Genomic DNA, 24,457 nt, shown 5'->3' on the forward strand with positions numbered 1-24,457 from the left:
CTTGATTGAAGTTGTGTGGAAAGTTTAAAAAGGATAAAAACGCGGTAACGACGATAGAAATAGCGATGGGTGGTAAATGTTGACAACTAACGAGGTTATTACGACTGTTGTTATTTTGTTACTTCAGTCCTGTCTCTGTGTATTGTTGTTTACCATCGTCAGCATATGACACTTAACACAGTAAGTGAGGAAATGGCAATGTGCACAATCAGGTTTATAAGCATACGGTTGTGACATCTTATACTCAGTTGCATTGAATTATTAAGACCGATGACTCTTAAGATAACCAGAAGAAGGAAACATCTATATGATGAAGTCAAAAAAATTTTAAAAATCAAAAAATCAAAAATCAAAATTTGGAAGAAGCATTCAGTAGTTAAAGGCAGCGAGTTGGTGGCGGTGGCTGTGTTAAGAGTTACATAATAATGCAGTGTATTGGGTCCCAGTCGGTATAATTGTAAAGCATGGATTAGTGACAGTTGGGTTTGATGCAAATTAAGATCTACTCCTAAAAACATCAAAGAAGATTTAATTATCAGGGATGAACGGTTTGACGCGGGTTTAAAGCACAACTGTAGCATTGTCGTTTTTAGTCTTTGAAACTGTGTGGTCCCAAGACTATTCAAAACAAGGAAATATAAATTCGTTGTAATATTTTTAATTGGCAAATATGATAAGAGTCGGACAAAAAGCATGTTTGTCTGACAAAGCGTGGTCTACTAGTAGATATATAGTGGCGGATCGTTATCGAAAAGCGGCCAGACACTTACTGGGTATTAAAATACATGTTTGGTGGTCATAAAGAACTAAGGGAGACAGCTGAGACTTTAAAACTGGTAAGCAATTCTTTTTGTTAAACAAACAGAACAACACCGCTGAACAGAGATAAGCTCCTAACTGAGGTTCGGAACCATCCCGCTGACCACGAGACGCGTTGAGTAACGTTGCGGAAAAACCGCTGCTACTTCAAAACCTGGGATAAATCAAGACACATTTGTGGTTAGAAGACATTAGTGAATTCTAAGTTGGATGCTTCTCGTCTGAATTTAATGGAAGACTTTGCGAGTTGCGGTGTGAGAGAAAAAACAACAACAGATTTAGTGTTAACTCAATGAGAAATATAATTTGCTCGTTTCCAAAGAGTTACGGATGCAAGTAGACTCAGAACCATACAGGAACGTAAGCAACTTTGTTCCAGGTGTGTTTGCGGCGAGCGAACAAATCGTTCATCTCTTCCCCATCCCATTTAATCCCTCCCTCTTACAACTGTAACTACGCCAGAACTATTACATATCATTACATATATATACACTACAATCAATGTAAAGCTATCTGGTGCAGATGGGGCGGGCGATAGGTCCGAAACCCGAGCCCTGACGGTGTAACTCGGTAAGCGGTGTTTAGTCTTTTTTCTATCCCCTAGTATAGAGGATGAAAAGTGGCGGCCATTTAATGAACACATAAATAATGCCACATCTGTTTAAAGTTTGATATAGATGGCGCTACTACTGTAGAGCTCAGCGCCCTCTACTGGTAAACACACATCTTTTTCAGCCTTTGATTATACGTAATTGCGTCTATAGCTTCATGGTTAATATCAAGCCTCCATTATTTATCAATTTTCTCCCCCAAAAACCGTGTCTGCAGATCAAGGGTCATATGCGTGGTATCAAATCACTTTGTGTTGGTGTGCTTATGTATTGTCCAATAAAAGCGGTTTGGCAGATAATGAGGATTGTGCTCGCTGGAGTTGGCCTCGCCATTACGTTATAAACCATGCCCTTTCTTTGTACTGATCGTAATTGCCACGCTTGACTTGCCCCTATCTCTTTATGATATTAAAATGGAAAGTACAATTAAGTTACATTGTCTTATTTACTACTCCCTTTCTACAGTACATTTCCAGTACCCAGAATTCTCTGGTATTTTGACATTAGACATAGAATAACGAAGGTCACACTAAAATAGACTAGTTTTATTCGTCGCCGGGGATTAGAATTGATCACTGTTCATTAAAAACAAGTACTCGCGTAGGTTTGTACGGAAACACAAAAACTATAGGGCTTCAGAGAACCATTAATCAAACGAACTACATTAGTTTTTGATGGAAAACATCCAAGGATAAAAACATAATGACGGATTGTTACATTAACAAGCTTGTATTAACAAAAAGGTGAGTTACGAACAGCATATCACTACAAACGGAACAATCAGAGGACACGTGTAAAAGTTTACAATAAGACATGGCCCGGCAATAGAGAGTTGATGAATCACAATATCCCTCAGCTTACTGATCTCCCCCCGATAGCGACAACAACAACTAGTCTCTGTGATCTGATCGAAACTTATATAATGTATACACCCGTAGTAACAGAAATCACGGCAACATCTAGAAAAATCAGCGCCATTGCACCATGGTAACATTTAGAACAATCAGCACCATTGTAACATTTAGAACAATCAACACCATTGCACCATTGTAACATTTAGAACAATCAGCACCATTGTAACATTTAGAACAATCAGCACCATTGTAACATTAAGAAAATTCAGCACCATTTCAGCAATATTGCACCATGGCAACATCTAGAAATATCAGCACCTTTGCACCATGGTAACATCTTGAATATTCAGCACCATTGCACCATAGCAACATCTAGAAAATTCAGCACCATTGCACTATGACAACATCTAGATATATCAGCACCATTGCACCATGACAACATCTAGAAATATCAGCACCTGTGTACCATGGTAACATCTTGAATATTCAGCACCATTGCACCATAGCAACATCTAGAAAATTCAGCACCATTGCACTATGACAACATCTAGATATATCAGCACCATTGCACCATGACAACATCTAGAAATATCAGCACCTGTGTACCATCGCAACATCTTGAATATTCAGCACCATTGCACCATAGCAACATCTAGAATATTCAGCACCATTGCACTATGACAACATCTAGATATATCAGCACCATTGCACCATGACAACATCTAGAAATATCAGCACCTGTGTACCATCGCAACATCTTGAATATTCAGCACCATTGCAGAATGGCAACATCTAGAAAATTCAGCACCATTGCACAATGACAACATCTAGAAATATCAGCACCATTGCATGGCATGATTTTGATAATAGATTACATTGGATGAATCGTGTGGAGAACATTGCTTTTTAATAAATTTGAATTATAAGACACAAATAGTATGCTTTTGTTGCAATTGAATTGTCATTAAATCATTTACATTTGCTGAGATTAAAATATAGTACTTTAAATCACTGGGACAGTAGCCGTCTCAATCGCCGAAGTTCCTCGTCTACAATTAACACTAGAGGCGACATACAAGGGGCAAAGTGACTGAGTCAGTGTCGGGGTGAATACGACTGTAATGAGAAGTACATGAAAAGAAGATCCAGTTCTTAGTGTATTTACCTATGAATTAGCAGAATTTTGTCAATGTTTTCCCGTCTTTGTGGCTTGATTGACTTTCGGAGAGGTATACAGCTATGATCTCACCTGTTTGCTCTATTTGACATCAAACAGACGCGCTAATATATCCAGACATTATCTGATCACAGTTAAACATTCAATCAAAGGAAGAATGTATAATTAAATATTTGATTTGGAAACATGAATACAAACATTCTACCGACCGTGATTGGGCTGACTCACCTCAGCGTTTAACAGATAAGATGGCGGCAGGGTGGAGACCACTATCTCTACATCGCGCTAACTTGTAGATACAAATCCTCGTAAACTTTTTAACTCCATAAAATAATACTTTCTGTGACGATATACACAAAAGCAGATAAAATGTAATTATTATATTATTACTCTGAACAATCAACAAAGGTTCATAAATAAGTTAGTATTACACTTCTATAATGATAATAATATATAAAATATACCTTTTGGACATGTCGCTTTCTCAAAAATTCTCATTTCAATTAAACTGATTTAGTAATGGCGATATAATCTTTTGATGGGTCGAATGTAGAATTTACAATTTCTCAATTACTCAGGGATTAACGTAATATCTTTAATGTCCATAGGGTGTTCAATTATCCATTGACCATTTGCCACACTTAGAAGGTCTCGCATATATAGCTTACTTTTGATAGATTATCGGTGGAATGACAATTTTTGCATTTACATCCAGCTCAACATTACACAGCACATCGTGTCCATTCCTACGCTGAGAGGAAAACATGTACTTAAGTCAAATAGAAAGTGTCCGGTCGTTGTCCGGAGTCATAGAATGACCAGTAGGGCGGACGTTCCGGAACATTGGAGATTTCCGAGTGTTGTTTATGTTTATCAATATAAAACCAGTCTCGAGTATAAATTAATTGTAATAAATCTACAAATAAGTACAAATAATCCTTGTAATTAGTTTTAAGTTGAGTGTCTCACTTCCGGTTCGAGATATAATTGTTTTCCGGTTTGTCGGCAGCGCACGCGACATGTTTACAGATACTGATTGTCCGGAATTTGACCGGATTAAGACAGAAATATTTGACATTCCAAAGTCATTTAATCAACATTACTCTACTTTATTTGGTATTTACATTTCGTTTATATGTTATGTATTTTTTGTTTGTGAACATAAGATTTTGGATTGGATTACCGAAGCTCTGAATGAAATAAATAAATAATAATTAAATATCCATTCGTTCTGTGATGTCGTGGCAAGTCTATGCTGATGATATAAACACAATATTTGTCTAAAAAGAATTGGTGACAATTCAGGTTTTAACACTGATACATCGATTTATTATGGGTTTTTTTCTTTGTTCATTATGCTGTGAACAAACTGTTACTGATTTACTGAGGTTTTTTTTTTCATTTCGTTATTGGTTTTATGTGACAAATCGAATTTTCTTAATTTTGAATATGGAGTATATAAATATGTATGATTCACATTTCTAAAGTTACCAATTTTCGACACACAACTCTTAAGTGATTAAATTTTGTCAGTGACGAACTTAGCAAAGTTCTCGTATCCTAAATATATTAGCCAATATTACTAGTCAATATACTAAATTTGTCAATGGCGTACCTATCATTTACTAACAAAATGTTTTAACAGATTATTGTTGTTTACAAACAATTTTCCTGTATAAACCAGCAATACCGATGAGTCGATATCCGGTAAGATCGAATTTATTTACGTCGAGCATCGCTACACACTCATACCAGGATGTCGTCTGCTTCCTGGTTCAATACACAACATGCAGTGTATCAATCACTATAGACAGCACGCAATGCACATGTAAATCAACAATAGACATTACGAAGTTTTAAACTGCAACATGCTCCCTTCAAATACTCGGAAACGCCATGTGTCCTAGCTTTTCAATTTATCGATACCTGAAAAAACGAGAAAATGATGTTAGGTTACACGGAGCGGAACGTTAGTGTATTTTCTTATAGTCGATTTTACTATAAATATAACTAATTACAATTTCCCTGCATTTTTAATGTTTCGTACTTACATATCCCTAATAAGATTTCCGTACAGAGTGGAGTCCCAGTGTACTTTCCCGATAATTCCATAGTTATATATTCATTATGTATATCCAGGGACAAAACGTGCAGCCGAATTAGATACTATTACGTGAAAATGTCTTTGCAATGAGGTGGTGTTGTATTTCCCTGTGGGTCGTTATATATTAAGGAAGAATATTGCAGAATACAACTATACATGCATGTATGCAAAAAACATGATCCGCAAAATATCGTCAGTCGTAACTAATCAGAACAAAACAATGTATTGTTGTTTTATTTCTTGGGGAAATTTTTTATTATTTATTCAAATAAAAAGGCTTGGAATCTAAGCAGTTATTTCTAGTGTTTTAATGATTTATGACACAACATAATTCATTAGGGCTATTGATAAGCGTATTTGGGGTTTAGATCAGTATTAGGTCCTGTCGTACGAAGGACGTTCTACAACGAAATGTAATAGAGGATATCAACCTGGAATTAATTTACCACAGTTCCTCTTTTCTACGTTTACAATTTGTGGAAATGTAAACTTGATGAACGATGTCAACACTGTTAATCCCAATTCCGTAAAACGAAACTCCATGAATATATGTAATTTACGCAGGTTTTTCTTTAACCATGTTTCTTAAATTATTAATCCAGAGTGTTTAGTCTTGATTTCAAACTAGTTGTCACTGAATGTGTTATCTACATACCTGTTTGATTGTCTGGTCACTAGAGACACTGGCAATGTACTTACAGCTATCCCAATGCCTCAGTGATGTGTTCGTCACTGATTTTGTAGGTCATTCTAACGTCATATCAATTATTGTATTTCATATTAATGTGTTCTTCGTCACCGATTTTGTATGTCGCACATCAATATTTAACGCCGTATCAATCGGTATGTTTCATAACGTGCCATAAGTTAAAAGACACTACATTAATTATGCACTTTCATGGGTTGATCACGGAACGATCCGGTCTCACCATGACGCCAGACCCATTCCAATGAGTTAGGCCAACCAGCTGGAAACAAAGTCATAGCTCTGTTCTGAACAATGGACTCCATGACAAGGTCACAAAGTAGGCATCGGTGGAATATATATATCGGTACATAATTATTGATGTTCTGAATCCAGTGGTACATTTAACCACCTTAATTGACTTGGTCTTTTGATGTTCATTTTTTTTTGTAACAACGATTAGTTATGCTTATTGATGAGATTTTATTGATACTAACATAGATGTAGACTTTTCGTTAAAACTCTATTTCCTAATAATAATTTCACTGAATTTTAGCTGAATTTTCTCTGGCGACCCTTCACTAACCTTTATATGTCATAATGTCCATGTCTGATGTAATGGCCAGAAGAAATTGACGGTAGATTATACCATGATGTTCATTTTGCCTCATATAGGTCATGATAGACCAGACTATATCTATAACTCAGAAAAGTTATAGATACACCCGGACTACATCTATAACTCAGATAGGGCATGCTTCACCAGACTATATCTATAACTCAGATAGAGCATGATACACACGGACTATATCTATAACTCAGATAGAGCATGATACAACCAGACTACATCTATAACTCAGATAGAGCATGATACACCAGACTATATCTATAACTCAGATAGAGCATGATACATCCAGACTATATCTATAACTCAGATAGAGCATGATACACCCAGACTATATCTATAACTCAGATAGAGCATGATACACTCAGACTATATCTATAACTCAGATAGGGCATGATACACCCAGACTATATCTATAACTCAGATAGAACATGAGACACCCGGACTATATCTATAACTCAGATAGGGCATGATTCACCAGACTATATCTATAACTCAGATAGAGCATGATACACCCAGACTATATCTATAACTCAGATAGAACATGATACACCCGGACTACATCTATAACTCAGAAAGGGCATGATTCATCAGACTATATCTATAACTCAGATAGAGCATGATACACAAGACTATATCTATAACTCAGATAGAGCATGATACACTCAGACTATATCTATAACTCAGATAGAGCATGATACACCCAGACTATATCTATAACTCAGATAGAGCATGATACAACCAGACTATATCTATAACTCAGATAGAGCATGATACACCCAGACTATATCTATAACTCAGATAGAACATGATACACCCGGACTATATCTATAACTCAGATAGAGCATGATACACTCAGACTATATCTATAACTCAGATAGAGCATGATACATCCAGACTATATCTATAACTCAGATAGAGCATGATACACCAGACTATATATATAACTCAGATAGAGCATGATACATCCAGACTATATCTATAACTCAGATAGAGCATGATACATCCAGACTATATCTATAACTCAGATAGGGCATGATACACCAGACTATATCTATAACTCAGATAGAGCATGATACATCCAGACTATATCTATAACTCAGATAGAGCATACTACACCAGAACTATATCTATAACTCAGATAGAGCATGATACATCCAGACTATATCTATAACTCAGATAGAGCATGATACACCAGACTATATCTATAACTCAGATAGAGCATGATACATCCAGACTATATCTATAACTCAGATAGAGCATACTACACCAGACTATATCTATAACTCAGATAGAGCATGATACATCCAGACTATATCTATAACTCAGATAGAGCATGATACACCCAGACTATATCTATAACTCAGATAGAACATGATACACCCGGACTATATCTATAACTCAGATGGAGCATGGTACACTCAGACTATATCTATAACTCAGATAGGGCATGGTACATCCAGACTATATCTATAACTCAGATGGAGCATGATACACTCAGACTATATCTATAACTCAGATAGGGCATGGTACACCCAGACTATATCTATAACTCAGATAGAGCATAATACACCCGGACTATATCTATAACTCAGATGGAGCATGATACACTCAGACTATATCTATAACTCAGATAGGGCATGGTACATCCAGACTATATCTATAACTCAGATGGAGCATGATACACTCAGACTATATCTATAACTCAGATAGGGCATGGTACACCCAGACTATATCTATAACTCAGATAGAGCATAATACACCCGGACTATATCTATAACTCAGATGGAGCATGATACACTCAGACTATATCTATAACTCAGATAGGGCATGGTACATCCAGACTATATCTATAACTCAGATAGAGCATGATACATCCAGACTATATCTATAACTCAGATAGAGCATGATACATCCAGACTATATCTATAACTCAGATAGGGCATGGTACATCCAGACTATATCTGTAACTCAGATAGAGCATGATACACCAGACTATATCTATAAATCAGATAGAGCATGATACACCCGGACTATATCTATAACTCAGATAGAGCATGATACAACCAGACTACATCTATAACTCAGATAGAGCATGATACACCAGACTATATCTATAACTCAGATAGAGCATGATACATCCAGACTATATCTATAACTCAGATAGAGCATGATACACCCAGACTATATCTATAACTCAGATAGAGCATGATACACTCAGACTATATCTATAACTCAGATAGGGCATGATACACCCAGACTATATCTATAACTCAGATAGAACATGAGACACCCAGACTATATCTATAACTCAGATAGGGCATGATTCACCAGACTATATCTATAACTCAGATAGAGCATGATACACCCAGACTATATCTATAACTCAGATAGAACATGATACACCCGGACTACATCTATAACTCAGAAAGGGCATGATTCACAGACTATATCTATAACTCAGATAGAACATGATACACCAGACTATATCTATAACTCAGATAGAGCATGATACACCAGACTATATCTATAACTCAGATAGAGCATGATACACCCAGACTATATCTATATAACTCAGATAGAGCATGATACACCAGACTATATCTATAACTCAGATAGAGCATGATACACCCAGACTATATCTATAACTCAGATAGAGCATGATACACCCGGACTATATCTATAACTCAGATAGAGCATGATACACCCAGACTATATCTATAACTCAGATAGAGCATGATACAACCAGACTATATCTATAACTCAGATAGAGCATGATACAACCAGACTACATCTATAACTCAGATAGAGCATGATACATCCAGACTATATCTATAACTCAGATAGAGCATGATACACCCAGACTATATCTATAACTCAGATAGAGCATGATACAACCAGACTATATCTATAACTCAGATAGAGCATGATACACCAGACTATATCTATAACTCAGATAGAGCATGATACACCAGACTATATCTATAACTCAGATAGAGCATGATACACCCAGACTATATCTATAACTCAGATAGAGCATGATACACCAGACTATATCTATAACTCAGATAGAGCATGATACACCAGACTATATCTATAACTCAGATAGAGCATGATACACCAGACTATATCTATAACTCAGATAAGATGAACACCAACTATATCTATAATCAATAGCATAACACCAGACTATATCTATAACTCAGATAGACTCATGATACACCAGACTATATCTATAACTCAGATAGAGCATGATACATCCAGACTATATCTATAACTCAGATAGAGCATGATACACCAGACTATATCTATAACTCAGATAGAGCATGATACATCCAGACTATATCTATAACTCAGATAGAGCATGATACACCAGACTATATCTATAACTCAGATAGAGCATGATACACCCGGACTATATCTATAACTCAGATAGAGCATGATACACCAGACTATATCTATAACTCAGATAGAGCATGATACATCCAGACTATATCTATAAATCAGATAGAGCATGATACACCCAGACTATATCTATAACTCAGATAGAGCATAATACACCAGACTATATCTATAACTCAGATAGAGCATGATACATCCAGACTATATCTATAACTCAGATAGAGCATAATACACCCGGACTATATCTATAACTCAGATGGAGCATGATACACTCAGACTATATCTATAACTCAGATAGGGCATGATACATCCAGACTATATCTATAACTCAGATAGAGCATGATACACCAGACTATATCTATAACTCAGATAGAGCATGATACATCCAGACTATATCTATAACTCAGATAGAGCATGATACATCCAGACTATATCTATAACTCAGATAGAGCATGATACACTCAGACTATATCTATAACTCAGATAGGGCATGGTACATCCAGACTATATCTATAACTCAGATGGAGCATGATACACTCAGACTATATCTATAACTCAGATAGGGCATGTACATCCAGACTATATCTATAACTCAGATAGAGCATGATACACCCAGACTATATCTATAACTCAGATAGAGCATGATACACCAGACTATATCTATAACTCAGATGGAGCATGATACATCCAGACTATATCTATAACTCAGATAGGGCATGATACACCCAGACTATATCTATAACTCAGATAGAGCATGATACATCCAGACTATATCGATAACTCAGATAGAGCATGGTACACCCAGACTATATCTATAACTCAGATAGAACATGATACACCCGGACTACATCTATAACTCAAATAGACACTGATACACCCGAACTATATCTATAACTCAGATAGAGCATGATACACCCGGACTATATCTATAACTCAGATAGAGCATGATACACTCAGACTATATCTATAACTCAGATAGAGCATGATACATCCAGACTATATCTATAACTCAGATAGAGCATGATACATCCAGACTATATCTATAACTCAGATAGAGCATGATACACCCAGACTATATCTATAACTCAGATAGAGCATGATACACCCGGACTATATCTATAACTCAGATAGAGCATGATACACTCCAGACTATATCTATAACTCAGATAGGGCATGATACACCAGACTATATCTATAACTCAGATAGAGCATGATACACCAGACTAATCTATAACTCAGATAGAGCATGATACACCAGACTATATCTATAACTCAGATAGAGCATGATACACCCAGACTATATCTATAACTCAGATAGAGCATGATACATCCAGACTATATCTATAACTCAGATAGAGCATGATACACCCAGACTATATCTATAACTCAGATAGAGCATGATACATCCAGACTATATCTATAACTCAGATAGAGCATGATACACCCAGACTATATCTATAACTCAGATAGAGCATGATACATCCAGACTATATCTATAACTCAGATAGAACATGATACACCCGGACTATATCTATAACTCAGATAGAGCATGATACACTCAGACTATATCTATAACTCAGATAGAGCATGATACATCCAGACTATATCTATAACTCAGATAGAGCATGATACACCAGACTATATCTATAACTCAGATAGAGCATGATACATCCAGACTATATCTATAACTCAGATAGAGCATGATACACTCAGACTATATCTATAACTCAGATAGGGCATGATACATCCAGACTATATCTATAACTCAGATATGGCATGGTACATCCAGACTATATCTATAACTCAGATAGAGCATGATACATCTAGACTATATCTATAACTCAGATAGGACATGGTACACAAGACTATATCTTTAACTCAGATAGAGCATGATACACTCAGACTATATCTATAACTCAGATAGGGCTTGATACACCCGAACTACATCTATAACTCAGATAGAGCATAATACACCAGACTATATCTATAACTCAGATAGGGCATGATACACCCACACTATATCTATAATTCAGATAGAGCACGAAACAGCCGGACTATATCACGAAACGCCCAGGGTATATCACGATACTCTCAGATTATATCACGATACACGCAGACTACAACACGATACACCCAGACTTTATCACGATATACCCAGACTATATAACGATACACTCAGACTATATCACGATACATGCAGACTACAACACGATACACCCAGACTATATCACGATACACCCAGACTATATCACGATACGTCCAGGCTATATCACGATACATCCAGACTATATCACGATACACGCAGACTACATCACGATTCACCCAGACTATATCACGATACACGCAGACTACATCACGAAACATCCAGACTATATCACGATACACGCAGACTATACATCACGATACCACGAGACGAAATCCCAAAAACGCGATAGACGAGATTCCGACACCGCGAGGCGATATCACTGGGCGAGATCCCGATCACGCAAGAAGAAATATCCCGATACTGTAAGACAAGATTGCAATAAAAAGATTGATATTGTGATACTACGAGACGAATTCCTAGCAGTGTTGTTGTCTCGCTTGGCAGTATCATGATTTTTTGAATTCGTCGAGATATTGTGATCTTGAATTATATTAATCCAGCAACCATAGTTTTGTCATGTTGTAAATAATCTGTATATATATATGGCACGCAACATTATTCCCTTATCACTGTATCAGAAACGTCATGTTCAGTTAACTCTCCGATCGAGTCTTGGATGAGAATATTTTAAAGTTATGTTGTTAACTATCGCTCGTGCCTCAGGGTTACATTGGCGAATTAATGGGAAATTCGAGATAAGAAGCATACTCTCTATTAGCCTGTATCACACAAATTGAGTAAGAAGGCAAATCCATTAGCGACAGTTTGACACCGTTATCTATCACAAAATGATTACTCGGCTTCCATATGATCTCTCCGTAGACTCGATGGTAACGGTATATGAATCAGGGTAAATTACTCTTTCGTCCTAACCCGCATTTAAATCGATCGCATCAAAAGTTTTGTCAGTTGCTAATTGTTTTCATTCATTTTTGAATGAGTAATGCTGATGAAATTTAAAGTGAGTGACAGCGTTGATGGTATAGGAAAGTTGTGGTATATCTTTTTGTTTTACAAAATGTGCACTTTGTTAATTTTTATTCTCTTTTGCTATGAGCATACGAGTCCCATGAAGGTCGATTTTTCGTTACAAGCCAGGAAAATGAGGAAATCTGTGAAATGTACAAAAGGCACTCAAGGTTGTTAAAGCATCAGGTCACGACGCCATTTTAAGTGCACGTGTCACAACGTAAGAACTGCCGTCTAGTCGGCAGCCGACAGGCTGTACCACATGCACTGACGTGCATTTATATACACTGCCACAACGATATATAAGTTCATAAAGCAATCCAGTTTATGGTGAACCCTTGTCTAAATTAATACACGGTGCCATATATTCAATATGTCACGTGCATGTCATGCTCGGTATACAGCCACCAGAGGACGCGCTAATTAGATCGCGCTACGTGTTAATGGGCCTGCTAATTCGGCGGGACATGGCACGCGCGCTGGATAACATTATTATGTTGTGTAAGTGGTCATTCGGGCACTGGTCAGTGTCAGACACTGGTCACAACCAATTTAATCTTTAATGTCGACGGTTAATTTGACACGGTCACTTTGCCGGACCACTTCACGAAGCCCGTAAATCTTTCCTGTTTCCGAGGACACACGGGTCAAAGGTCAAAGTTGATATTATACAGAAAGCCAAGTCCGGATGTCGCGTGAATGCTGCAACGTCATGGGAATGAACCTGCCTGATTAATTTGTACCCTACTAGCGGGTACATGTACGTCCAAGCGTGATCAGTCGTCATATTTCGATTTCTATATTTCTGTTAAAGGGACATGAACCTTAAATAATTTGTTCTGTATGCTTAGATATGGTTTCCGGATGTTTATTGAATATTTAATTACAATGATTGGTTATCTAAAACAACAAGAAAACGTGGGGAATACCTACCTCAAAAATGATAGAAATAGACCGTCATCTTATATTTTTGGAACACAAAATGAAAGCTGGCCGAAAGCGAGGTTATAATGAACAACAAACTTGCTGACGTGACAAGGAATATTAGTTTTCCACATTTTAAAATTATTTTCTAATTTACGATGGTTGATAAATGAAGTTTAAGCCATATTTGTTATAAAACAATTTGTATTTAGCGTAAGAATAATAAGTCAAAAGCCAAACGAGACTTTTCATTCGATCATGACAGGGCACCGCGAAGGGAGGTTCCTGACTTAGTATGAAGTGGGGAGTTGCTCCCGTCTATTGCATTTCAGCGATCCATTCATATTTACCTACTTTCCCAATCGCGCACGTTACTGACTCTTGACGTACACTGTTTTCTATCGGAATTCGTTTGTGTTCGCTTCACCCACGTTTTTGACCCAACATTTTGTTTACATGCATTTAATTTGTGCAGTGCATTGTGGGTGGTCACTAAAGTTCAACACTACTATACTATCGTTACAAAATTCGACCGGGTCGGTTCAAAATACAGAAAGATAGAATTTCCATTATAATTATTTTATTTGACACATTTGCACAATAACTGATATGTATTACTTAGTAAGGTATCTGACACGTCTTAAATATGTATTTTACTCAAATTTACATGGTTTATTTAGGTTCATGTCCCTTTTTTAAATTTGTCTCGAATGTCATGGGTGAATGTAAGAGATGTGATGTCAGTTGCTGAAGAAAACTGTATAGTGTAGAAGGATAAACTTAAAATAATACAAATCTGTCATCAGTACGTGTAACCGAATCGGTCCTGATATTACAGAAGAGATACATAGAGATTGGAAACTCCTTCTTTGTCCTGTCTGACGTCAGAAGGACTTCCGGTTGATAGACATTTTCCTTGTCTTACTACATTGAAGTGTACTGGATTAAACCTGTAATTTTGTATATATATCAAGTATATCATGGTTTGATATGACTGTGTTTTAGATTAAGCTGCTTAATAAAATATGTCTTATGAAAACATGAAAATGAGCATTTTTACCTTTTCAGTTTTACATTCAATGCCCTTTGTGCGTTTTCTTTTATTGATATTTAAGCTGAAATATTATTTTTTGTTTCGAAAATCGTACCCACACTATCTGAAAATTACTGGCGGATTCGCCAATCTCTCTAATACATGTATGTCTTTGCATGGTTCTTAGTAGGAACTTGTGTCTATCATTATTCTCGCCGTGTAGTAATCATAGAGATTTAGAGACATGTTGTGTGATATCTCAATATCTGGATGCAATAATATAAGACATTAGCAGTAGATTCCGGTCTTTACCCCATCTTTACCCCATCTTTCCACCATCTTTACCCCATTTTGCCACATCTTTACCCCATCTTTCCACATTTTTACCCCATCTTTATCATATCTTTACCCCATCTTTCCACCATCTTTACCCCATTTTGCCATATCTTTACCCCATCTTTCCACATTTTTACCCCATCTTTATCACATCTTGACCCGATCTTTACCCCATCTTCCCACATTTTCAAAACAGACATATTATCACCTCAGTTTGTTTCAACATAAGACGTGTCAGGTCGCAAGCCAAGATCTGATTATTCCAGTGTACTAGCGGTGTAACTTACAATCCGTAAAGAGACCGGAAAGCAACGAACGATCTCCGAACAAGACAACCCGGGGAGTCGGAACAGTATTAACTCAAAAAGTCAAAGTTCAAGTCACTCAGTTCCTTAGATTCATACACAGATGAAGATCTTCTCCACTGGATTCATATTTCCGAAGTCAATTATTACATGCTGCGAGAAACATCGCCTTCTACGCAACTTCAGTCATAATGGCCACACCGGAAATACGTCAGTAATTGCGTTGGAACTAATCAGGTCGATTAAATTCCGGAAGTTAAGGTTTCCTGCATTCGTTAAAACACGCTAATTTGTATAACATCATTACACGATTGTTTCCGTTCAAATGAGGACAGAGGTCGATAAAATCTGATCGTATATCCAATTTTAGGAGACAGTTTTAAGTTAATAAATTATGTAAGAATTTCGCGTCAGGTCTTCAAATTATCTTCTTAGGTATCAAACGTCCAAGTGATCCATTACTTCTGAATATCTACTTCCGGTGATCGGAAGTATTGGCAGACATAAATACGTACGAATTATTATCGGAAGATCGAGACACTTGTTTCAATGATTTCGGTGTGCCTCAGTTTCTTTCATTAAAGCAAGAGGAAACTCGTGAGAAAATAATCAGTAAAACCGACGCGGCATATTGTATATCTTCGTATTTCGTAAGCGTTGATATTACTTTTTTCTTTATTAAAACTCGGAAACGGGTTACAGAACGGTTTCTAACAATTTTTAATGAGCGTGCATCCTTATATGTTTCTCTATAAAGCACGTGTGTTTCTATTCAAGCACGACTGATTAAATTGTTATTAATGATTTGGCAGGAGAAAGTGGGTAGTTAGTGATCACGTGGCTTATAACTGAATTAGTGTCATTTTCCACAGCTGGAGAAAAAGGTTACTGACCCGTCCAAAGGTCAAGTACACAGAAATGAATCCGCGTTCGCGTCAATGTATGATTTTTTTTTTAAATTACAGACGACGAGCGCCAGTATTTCGTTTGTTGTAGGTAGCTTTCCAGAATGGTATACCTTTGAAAATTAGAAGCAAATCCATACAGTGCCAAGGAGTAGAATTTCATTGAAATGTAGCGCAGACTTAGTTGATATAAAGGTCTCTGAATGTTAGTTAGATTAAGTTAATTACGAGAGCAGGATCTGTTTTACACTAAATCGAGAGATCGACACCATATTACTATGTAATCAGTAGGTAACAGAAAAACTTGTACGTGTGTGGGAGAATATCAACTACAAACGAACTTAATGCACCAATCAGACAATGCCTATATATATGCCATCAGCTCCGTTTTAATGACGTCATCTATAATTGCTCTCCTTCATGTGTCTAAAACACACACAGGAGGCGTGTTCAAAATTATCCCAAAGTATGATTCTCTTTACTAATTGAAACGCCCATCATAAAATGACCGCTTTGTGAAATATCTCCATGTAACAAGACGACTTATTTCAATGATAGATCTACATATCCAATTTAAACACACAAAATCGCCGTGTATGATTCTGTGTGGTTGAAATTCAACCTTGAAATATCGTATCAATCATATTTACAGCGCGTACATCGTGACGTCACCAGGTAGCGTTTTGTGAGTCAGTAGACGGGAGAACCACGCCATATTTCATCAGGAAGCCCTCTGACCTCATCATAGGCGTATTGTTTTAGATCGAATAAGTATGATCAGGACAATGATACATTTCGACTCATCACACGAATGGTTTTAGGAGTTTTGACTATTTTTTCTAACCACGGTGAGAAAAATGCACAAGCATTGCATACAAACAACAAAGTCACTTCGTGGTTTTTGTTTTTAATATTTTCTAAAGTATCAAAATAAGATGTACAGTAACTTCTTTAACATACATTGTACGTTCATTTTCACAACTTACACGCATCATTGTCTTTCAAGTAAAAGTGTAAAATATTATATACATGTATTAATGAATATATAATTTGTCCTTATCACTTGCTCTTGCGGAACCAAACCCAGATTATGAGTGTGACAATCGCCGTGACAGTTGTTCTGACAGGGAGGAAGTCTATCGATAAAAAATGCCAGCTTTTATATTTCCGGGTTTTAGTAGCCACACTTTCGTACATTAATATAGTTCCGTCAAGAATATTGTAGCCTAGTTAGAACATGAGGGCACCTACGAAGTATTAACTAAAGCGGACAAATTGTTCGTCGAGTTTCCTAAGTGCAATATTTAGCACAAGCGATTGACCTTTACTTTGTTTTTCTTTGGCGTACAAGGTAATATTGCAAATATCTATTCCCATATTAAAAATACAACGTGAACTCTTTGTCAACTGTTCCCATAGTAAGAGTAAACATGTATCCTCGTTATCTGTTCCAATAGTAACAATACAGCATCATGCATCCTGGTTTCTCTGTTTCTATATTAACAATATAGCATTATATATCCTGGTTTTTCTGTTCCCATAGTAAAATACAGCATCATGTATCCTTGTTTATCTGTTTCTATAGTAACTATACAGCATTATGTATCCTGGTTTATCTATTCCCATAGTAACAATACAGCATCATGTATCCTGGTTTATCTGTTCCCATAGTAACAATACAACATCATGTATCCTGGTTTATCTGTTTCTATAGTAACAATACAGCATCATGTATCCTGGTTTATCTGTTTCTATAGTAACAATACAGCATCATGTATCCTGGTTTATCTGTTCCCATAGTAACAATACAGCATCATGTATCATGGTTTATCTGTTCCCATAGTAACAATACAACATCATGTATCCTGGTTTATCTGTTCCAATAGTAACAATACAGCATCATGTATCCTGGTTTATCTGTTCCCATAGTAACAATACAACATCATGTTTCCTGGTTTATCTGTTCCCATAGTAACAATACAACATCATGTTTCCTGGTTTATCTGTTCCCATAGTAACAATACAGCATCATGTTTCCTGGTTTATCTGTTCCCATAGTAACAATACAACATCATGTTTCCTGGTTTATCTGTTCCAATAGTACCAATACAGCATTATATATCCCGGTTTATCTGTTCCCATGGTAACAATACAACATCATGTATCCTGGTTGATCTGTTCCCATAGTAACAATACAACATAATGTATCCTGGTTTATCTGTTACCATAGTAACAATACAACATCATATATCCCGATTTATCTGTTCCCATAGTAACATCATGTATCCTGGTTTATCTGTTCCTATATTAACAATACAGCATTATGTATCCTGGTTTATCTGTTCCCATAGTAACATCATGTATCCTGGTTTATCTGCCATAGTAACATCGTGTAACCTGGTTTATCTTTTCCCATAGTAATAAGACAGCATTATGTATCCTGGTTTATCTGTTCCCATCATTACAACACAACATCATATATCCTGGTTTATCTAATCCCAAAGTGACAATACAACAATACGTATCCTGGTACATCTTTTCCCATAGTAACATCGTATATCTTGGTTTATCTGTTCCCATAGTAACATCATGTATCCTAGTTTATTTAATCCCATAGTAACAATACAACATCATGCATCCTGGTTTAAATGTTTCCATAGTAACAATACAATATCATGTATCCTGGTTTATCTATTCCCATAGTAACAATACAATATCATGTATCCTGGTTTATCTATTCCCATAGTAACAATACAACATCATGTATCATCTGGTGATCTAGTGCTCAATATCATATCAACGTGATGTACGCACAGGGAACGATCATACAGGGGTTCAACAAACGGTAGTGGAGAGAAGGCAATCTAATTAAAATTATACTCTATGATACGCTCCAATGCCATCCTCGATACTGCAGGGGTTGTTATCGCTGACCTTATATCCATCCGTGGACTATCTCTTAGTAAAACTGGAGGCAGTTCGGGAGAAAAAAAACTCTGACGAATGACAGGACTGCAAATACTTACTTCATTTGAAGTTTACAGAGAGTGATACGCTCAACTTCAAAACAACACAGTCAACCACAGTGTACCGTTATATAATCAAGTTACCTGTGTCTTCTATTGCCTGCATTTTTACAAGGAGATAGCCCAGAGGTAGATATAACGTCAGTGATAGGAACCTCTGGAGCATCCTTACGATCTCCACACCCCTGGACTATCTCATAGTGAAATTGAAGGCAGCTCAGCGGAAAACATTTGACCAATCACAGGCCAGCAAAGATTTCCTTTGAAGACCACAAAGAGGGCGACGCCTACACACTGTAACATCAAAGCCACACAGTCAACCACAGTGTACCGTTATACAGCTCTCTTGATGTACCTCAAATGACTAAATTACCTGTTCTGTTGCCTCCAGTTTTACTATGAGATAGTCCAGGGCACAGGGACCTGGCACGATTTTTTAAAACTAACAGTATACATATATATATTATAGTATCAAGGGTATGAACTCGGCGGTCGAGAAAAACGGACCTATTTTTTTAAAACCGTGATTATTTTAATAAATTGGTTCTGTGCAATACTGACGGATATCTTACCTTAAAGAGAAATAATTTATCTTTCCATTGAGTGCTTGATGAACAAAATTGGCCAAGTTTTGACGAAGTTATGGCTTGATGAATCGGGAAATTTACGAAAAATATGCTAGGTAGACATTTCCCTGTCCGGTCGAAATGTCGTCTCGGCTCTAATGGGTACCTAAAAAACCAAGCCAAAATCACAAAATCTACGCTTGTGGTGGTAAACAGTACCCATAACCGTGTTCATCCACAATCTCCTTTGCATGTGTCATCACCCGTACTTTGTAGAAACACCATTTAAACATCGTGTAGCTCTCTTACTTTAACCGTCACCGCCATGTTCATTTGTTCTTCGGAACGCTTCTCGAGTTTACTCACAAGCACAACACTACATAATTTGCATAATGTAGTCACGATATGTAAAGTCGAGAAGCGTTCCGAGAGAAAAATGAACATGGCGGTGACGGTTAAAGTAAGTGAGCTACACGATGTTTAAATGGAGTTTCTACAAAGTACGGGTCATGACACCTCCGAAGGAGATTGTGGATGAACACAGTTATGGGTACTGTTTACCACCACAAGCGTAGATTTTGTGATTTTGGCTTGGTTTTTGAGGTACCCATTAGAGCCGAGACGACATTTCTACCGGACAAGGAAATGTCTACCTAGCATATTTATCGTAAATTTCCCGATTCATCAAGCCATAACTTCGTCAATACTTGGCCAATTTTGTTCATCAAACACTCAATGGAAAGATAAATTATTTCTCTTTAAGGTAAGATATCCGTCAATGTTGTATAAAACCTATTTATTAAAATAATAACGATTTTAAAAAAATAGATCGGTTTTTCTCGACCGCCGAGTTCATACCCTTGATACTATAATATATATATGTATACTAATGGTTAAAAATTTTCGTGCCAGGTCCCTGTGGTCCAGGGGTGTAAAGATCGTAAGTGAGCGGAACCCCTGGAGTATCAAGGATGCCTATGGAGTATCGATTCGAGGATGCTCCCATAGTGTAGCATGGTATACGCCGTGGAGCAGAAATACGAGTCTAATTTAAATAGATTTGAGGAGGGGTCATTCTGAAAGGAATCTTTGTAGTGTACAGAAGACAATGAGAACAATTCGGATGCATTTGTGCATGTTCTCAAAAAACCGCATCTGTTATATCTTTATTGATAAAATAAGATCAGAAATTGATCAAATAAATTTGTAAAGTGAGATCAAACAATAGCCTAAATTCGCACTTAATCAAGAATGTCTGTTATATATTGGTAACATATACGTCCAATTAAACTTTATAACACGACGGCACTACACATCCAAACTCCTTTGTATGTGGGTCTGATGGCCGTATAAATGGGCAACCAAGCAGAAAACTCTGCCTATCACCTCCTGTGCGCGTACGCCTGCATGCCTGGGGTAATCCGAGTCCACATGTGCATCGAGTCCGACTGCGCTCGACCGAGACTTGCAAAGCACGAGACCAGAAAACAAGTTGATTGATACCCTCTGTGGAGTGGTGTTTTGTTGGCTATCTGGCCGAACTGCTCTCCAGATAAGGAGGTCGAATTACATTAGCTGCACGTGAGGATTCAAAATGGCCGACTGTTGTGGAATTTTAAGGGGTTTTTTCTACTCATTTTTCGCTTGGGACACGCAGTTAACATAGTTTTAAGTCGGATATCATTTTACTCACACGTACAAATACCAACATAATGGATACTTAATTTTTACGATTGAAAAACATCACAATTCAATTCATTTATTTGCATTTTTACATCCACAAACAAGGGTCGATAGCAAATTACAAAGATAACATTAAATGTATAACAAAATAATAATAAAACAAGAACAACTTAAGCATTCAGCAAGCCCGCTTTCCTCAGCTCAAACGACTTTTTAATGAAGAGGCCCAAATCCTGCAGAAGTTGTGGTTCATTAGATGACAATAACTTTATTAAATTTTCATAGTCTGTGAACATAGAATAAATTTTGTATTTAGATAAGAAAGTTTTTCTTTCAGTAGAATTTACTGTACACTTGAGTATGAAGTAACCGGTGCTGGCGAGGTATCTTTTTTGTCCTACCAGCGTAACTAGATACTATATCTGTACCTCCTTTTTTCCATTATTACAAATAACCTTCCATCGTGTCTGTGTTTTATAATAGAGATGACAACTTCTTGACAGGATTCGATTGGAAGGAGATCATTACGACAATATATAGTATCTATAGTTTGATTGTTACAGGATTTAAACATTCACAAGTGTGCCAGTGTTTTCTCAAAAACATTACCAGCGACGTTTTTTCCCCGGTGATCTCAAGTTAGAGAACTATATCTGAAGTGTGTGGTTTTTACTCTACTTGGCTCAATTCATGTGTAAATACTCCAAACATGACACATATGACACCAAGGGACACAACTCGTTTTGTGTTGTAGAGCCAATTTTGCAGTGTTGTCACTTTGAGACGGCGTATTAATACTTAGTATGTTTGAAACTGCATATATTTATTTGATACATATGTTCTAGGTTGAGTTTTACATTTAACTAAGTAATTTAATTCTGTTTAAGTTTTAATTTGGCTAGTACTAATTACATGAAGTATGACAAAAACCCACTTTATTTTTGTTTTTAATTGTATTAAAGGGCCACTAGCTTTCATCCCCGATACTCCAGGGGTTCCGATCACTTACGATCTCTCCACCCCTGGACTATCTCATAGTAAAACTGGAGACAGCTAATTAAGTCCTTTGATGTGCATCAAAATATTTGTAAAACGGTACACTCAGAGGGACCTGGAACGATTTTTTTAAAACTAACAGTATACATATTTATATTATAGTATCCTTGATACTATAATATATATATGTGTGTGTATACTGTTGGTTAAAAATTTTCGTGCCAGGTCCCTGTGGATACACTGTTGTTGACTATGTGGCTTTGAAGTTGGGCGTCGCTCTCTCTGTAGTCTTCAAAGGATTTTTTGCTGGCCTGTGATTGGTTCAGATTTTTTCCTCCGAGTTGCCTTCAGTTTTACTATGAGATAGCCCAGGGGTGTAGAGATCGTAAGTGATCGGAAACCCTGGAGTATCGAGGATGACTAGCTTTCTGAAACGGCTTATAAAATGTGAATGTAAAACGAGATAGATAATTTTGTAGTCGAAAAAGTTATTAACTGGTCGTTGATACTAGACTTATCATCATCTTCTGAACAAGTTAATTAAAATAAATAAAATGTTAATTTTCATAACGCGGGTCGTCCTATGTTTCCCGCCGCCTTGTAGTTGTTTATCATTGGCCTGCGTCAGATGGCAAAACAGCGAAATGAATCTCCACAGTTAACATATATTATGCAGGAAATCTTGAATATGTTTGGTGTTTTTACCTCAAATTAGGCCATCGACATGTATTTTTTTATGTTATTAATGTTTTGAAGAAGCTTTTAGAATTTGATCCGGAAAGGTTGTAGGCCTTCAAATTAAAGTCCCCACTAACAGCCAGGGTCATGTTATTTATACTTCTACCAACAGTGATATATATTGTTGGATGTGAATATAAGGAGGAGTGTTTTCCGCTATTGAGTTGACATTTAGTATTATATTGTAATGTTACTTACAAATAAAACACTTTACTGGTAAATTTTATGTAGTTTCCTCTAAAGTATTTATATAGAAGACTGGTGTGATGTCTCTGATTCACACCCGATTTTTGCAACATTTTCGTACGTAACTGTAGGATAATGCTATAAAGTCATCTAGCTGTAAGTAGTCGGCAGCAGGTAGTAGTCATTAGACAGTAGAATAGAGTGCAAGCGGTCAGCAGAGAACAATAACGTCAGTAGACACTAATCAGTTATCAGTAGCTAATTTATCACTTACACTATAGCTGAAGTTCCGATAATTGCAGTCCATGTTGTACATTATTTTAAAAATTGTATACTTTTTTTAAAAATTGTTTCAACATTAGAAATT

The 24,457-nt window shown here is 36.7% G+C and overlaps 1 long non-coding RNA gene across 1 annotated transcript; it reads right to left on the bottom strand.

Moving 5' to 3' along the window:
* Window positions 1–339: 339 nt before the first annotated feature.
* On the bottom strand, window positions 340–16,188 carry LOC138336029 (uncharacterized). Its single transcript, XR_011210380.1, has 2 exons — window positions 15,894–16,188; window positions 340–5,387 (listed from the first exon to the last, which is right to left on the bottom strand). It is a non-coding gene; the product is annotated as an uncharacterized lncRNA (long non-coding RNA).
* Window positions 16,189–24,457: the final 8,269 nt, after the last annotated feature.

This window comes from Argopecten irradians, chromosome 1 (genome assembly GCF_041381155.1).
Source record: "Argopecten irradians isolate NY chromosome 1, Ai_NY, whole genome shotgun sequence".
Classification (NCBI taxonomy): Eukaryota; Metazoa; Mollusca; class Bivalvia; order Pectinida; family Pectinidae; genus Argopecten; species Argopecten irradians.